General features: G+C 41.7%; 1 pseudogene; it reads right to left on the reverse strand.

Annotated features, from left to right (window-relative positions):
• Nucleotides 1–587: 587 nt before the first annotated feature.
• Nucleotides 588–880, reverse strand: LOC101640644 (annotated as a pseudogene).
• Nucleotides 881–4,574: the final 3,694 nt, after the last annotated feature.

The raw sequence follows: 4,574 nt of genomic DNA on the forward strand, positions 1-4,574 counted from the left end.
ACTAAATTATCCTCAACAATATCCATAACACGGTTAACCAGTTCCTTATCATGATGATTCTTTTTTTCTTTTTTTTAAGCAAGCATTTAGGTTATCTTAAAAAAAAAAAAAAAATCTAATGTGGTCTTCTGTTGACGTTTCCTTAACTGTTTTCTAAAAGAATTTACTAAATTATCCTCAACAATATCCATAACACGGTTAACCAGTTCCTTATCATGATGATTCTTTTTTTCTTTTTTTTAAGCAAGCATTTAGGTTATTTTTAGGTAAAGAAAAACAGACTTTTCCAAGGGCGACAGGTGAAAGGAAGTTCAGGAGGAAGCAAGTAGGGGCTCCTCACAGCGCTTGCTCCGACCCCCAGGTGCCGTGGGAGGGGTCTCTGGAAGGAGAAGGCCCGGCAGCCGGACCTCCTCGGCAGCCACAGGTGCGGCAGAAGGTTCCTTCCACAGGTGGGATGGGCGAGGCAGCAGCTCTCCCTTGGTCGCTGGATTGGTTCGAGGGTGTGATTCCATTTGTGGTGGATTGGCATGATTAACGCTTGGGGGCAGGGGGATTAAGTTCAGGACTAACATAAGGAGCCGAGTAGCTTATTCGGTTGCATTCTGAACCACAATCAGGAAATAGTCTTTATCTGGTGCAACCATAATTTCAATTTTCTTGGAACGAATTTGAAGGAAGGTGAGGTCATTCTGGGGGTCGATTTCTCGACTCCCAGTGCTCCTTGCCTTGAAGATGAAGTTGTGCATGAGGTTGGCGTGCTGTGTGGTGGTGGGATTCTCCATGGCGCTTTAGATGGGAATGCCTTCCATGTTCGCCACGATGATTCCCTGCACACCCTTCTGAGCTGCAGTCGCTTCAGGGTTTCTTCCACCTCTGCCATCTCGAAGCGATCCTGCCGCTCTGCGTCGCCAGAACACGGCCAGGCTCAGGGATTATTCTTTTCAAAAAACGTTTAGGACCCATGGTTTTTTTTTTAATCTCAAAACAGTACAAAAGGCTACAAAAACTAAGAAAATTATAGCAAAACGCTTGGAACACAGCTGCAAAAGGTTGAAACAATGCGTACTAACAATGTCAACTAACTGCCAAGTGACTGAAACATGAACTGCTTTTGTTTACAAAAATCACGTGTGTGGGTCGGATTCCGATATTTTGTTTGAGCTCTGATGCAAAATGTTCTCGACATTTCGTGTGGAAATCCGATTATGTCAATTACTGGTGCGGTTGAGTACTGGGGTTCTACTGTATGTCAATTGCTGAAGGCAGAGATTTGGTCACCAACATTCACTTCAGCATGATTGACCATATCCAAATGGTGGAATTACGACAAGTGTTTATCAAAAGATGAATATAGACATATGCGAAGTGACATAATACACAAATCTGGACTATGACTCAGCCATCAGGAGAAATGAAGCCCTACCACATGGACAAACCTTAAAAATGTTATGCTAAGTGAATTAAGGTAGGTTCCAAAGGACAAATGTTGTCTGACTCCAGTTGTGCAAGAAGTCCTGTCATATAACAGGCAAATGCATAGAGACAAAAAGAAGTTAGTGGTTACCGGGAAAATAGTTATTACTTAGTGGTTACAGAGATTCTGTTGGAGGTGACAAAAAAGTTTTCAAAGTAGAAATGGTTGTATTATATTGTGAATGGAATGAACATCACTGAATTGTACATGCTTCAGTGGTTAAAATGGGAAGTCTGTACAGTACATTAAAAAGTGCATAGTCTAGCTCTCGGCCAGTGTCCAGCGCTCCAGGATCAGCACGCATTGGTGCAGATATGGCCAAGTTCAAGAGCCACACGAATTCCCCAAGTGGCACAGAAATGACATCAAGAAACCCTTATCACAGTGGTATGACTCTCTTAAGGGGGTGGACCCCAAGTTCCTGAGGGACATGCGCTTTGTCAAGAACAACAACAACAAGGGCCCGAAGAAATGCAGAACAACACCTCCACGGCCATGGGTGCTCATGCCAAGGGGATCTAGGTTCTTAGAAAGCCCAAAGAGGTCAAGGCTAAGATCCCAAGGGGCGTTAACTGCAAGCTCAGTCGACCAGCCTACATTTTCCCACCCTAAGCTTGCCACATGGGTTTGGCAATGTAGTGCCAAGGGTCTGAGGCTCTAAAGGCCGAAGTCAAGGCTCAAAGTTAGGCTGACACTCCAGCCAGGGCCTCAGCTCACGCTGGAGCTCCCAAAGATGCCCAGGCTCCAGGTCCAGCTCCCAAAGGTGCTCAGGCTCCAGGTCCAGCTCCCAAAGGTGCTCAGGCTCCAGGTCCAGCTCCCAAAGGTGCTCAGGCGCCCACAAAGTAGGGTTCTCCATCTGAAGACAAGAGGGCCTGCTGTGACCCCCGGGCTGCCATCTGCATGGAGCTGTGTCCTCTTGTGCTATTTGCACAAATAAACATAAGGCAGAAAAAACAAACGAACAAGCAAAACCCCCCAAACTGCCTGGTCTGAGGACTCCAGGGACAAGGCAGAGATGCTCCTATCAGATGATGAACGAACAAGCCAATTTGTTTTGGAAGAAGTCTGGCCAGAGTGTTCTTAGCAGTAGGGTGTTGAGACTTCAGTTTGCAAACTGTAGACGTCATATCGAAGGGACCATTCCCTGGAGAAAGACAGCGTGCTCAGTCAAGTGGAGGGTCAGCAAAAGGAGGCAACCCTCCACCAGGAGCATTGAAACAGGGACTGTAGCAGTAGGCTCAAAGATAGCAACGATTATGCGAATGGCCCAGGATCAGGCAGTATCTTGGGGTTTTTTATACATAATACGTTTGAGTCAGAAGTGACTTTGTGACACTAACAACAACAACAACAATTGGAAATAAGCTTTATCATTTCTATAGATATAAATATAGGCTAAAAGTAAAACAATAGAAAACGTACTATTTAAGTAGCAATCAAAATAATTTTGAATTAGCTAGAGTGATCGAGTAGACTTTAGACAAGGCACATTATCAGAGAATAAAAAGAAGCAATTATTATGTTAAAGGAACTGATTCTCTAAGAGGATGTAACAATCTCACATGTATTTGTACCTAAAAATAGCACTTTAACATATATGTAGCAAAAAGAAAGAAAAATTAGATGGAGAGATTTCCACACTACTCTCTCAACCATTGATTCAAGCAGGGAGACAATTAGTAGGAGACTGAAGATATAAACAGTACAATAATTCAAATTTACCTAACTGACATTTATAGCAAAATCTATCCTGAAACAACAGAATACACCTTCTTAAGTGTAAATAAATTATCAGCGAAGATTGATTATATATCACAGTCTATAGTAAATCTTACATGACTGCTTAAAACAAAAATGATGACAAGTGGAAGTAAGAAAATTTAAAAATAACAACAAAAGGATATTTGAAAGGATTAAAACTATGTTCTATGACAAAAATAGGATTACATTAGAAAAGAATATCAGGAAAAGCACTAATTGAACAAATTTTTGTCTTTTAAAAAATCTGGTACATATATAAGTATCAAAATATTTTCCATTTGAGTAATTTCCATATGTGCAATTTGATGGTGATAATTATGTCATCGTGTTGCTCAGCCATCAACCTGAACTAGTCTAAATGTCTTCATCAGCCTTTAGAAAAGCTCAGCATCCCCTACACTTGTCTTCTTTGTTCCCCTTCCCCTAGGGTACTCACCCTTAGTGACCACTAATACTTTGATTTCTGTATATTTGCCCATGTTTGATATTTATATAAGAGGGATTATAGAATATTTCTTTTGTGGTTAATTATTTTACTAGTACTGTTTAAATGTTATACAACACAGAGTCAAAGAAGAAATTACAGGAAAAAATGTAAGATATTTCAGACGTAGGAGAAACATCAAATACTGTGAAATAGAGTTAAAAATCACTGAGAATGGGGCACAGCTCAAGACAAAGGAAGACATTGGGAGGAATTCAATAGTTAAAGTTTGCAGAGGTAAATACTAGTATATACTAACCTCCAATAACACAACTCTACACTGGAATACATAGGAGAGGTGAAAAGGAGACTGTACTTGTGAATATATATTGGGTTGGCAGTCATGTGTATTTATATATTCTGCAGACATATTCATGAATACAGTAGATTAGACAGGAGGCAATGGAACCCTGGTGATGTAGTGGTTGAGCCTTGGGCTGCAATCTACATGGTTGGCTGTTCAAAACCACCAGGAGCTCCGAGGCAGAAAAACGGGTTTTTCTACTCTCATAAACGTTTACAGTCTGGGAAACCCAAAGGGGCTTGCTATGAGTCAGCATTGAGTTGATGGTAGTGTGATACGGGGGGCAAAGTTACAACCATTTCTTATCCATAGCCAGACCCCTTGAGGCAATGAGTTGCTGGACCTGGGGGCTCACGACCATAGTCTCAGGGAACACAGAGGCCAATTGGCATCCATAGTCCACAAAGAAAATGTTCTACATCTGACTTTGGTGAGTAGTAACTGGGGCCTTCACAGCTTGTGAGTGGCCATCTAAGGTCTAACTATTGGTCTCTCCCAATCCAGAACAAAGAAGAATAAAGAAAATCAAAGTTTCAACCTGTAATGGTTAG

This window comes from Echinops telfairi, unplaced genomic scaffold (genome assembly GCF_000313985.2).
Source record: "Echinops telfairi isolate 266 unplaced genomic scaffold, ASM31398v2 ScPeMD7_7475;HRSCAF=8513, whole genome shotgun sequence".
NCBI classification, from domain to species: Eukaryota; Metazoa; Chordata; class Mammalia; order Afrosoricida; family Tenrecidae; genus Echinops; species Echinops telfairi.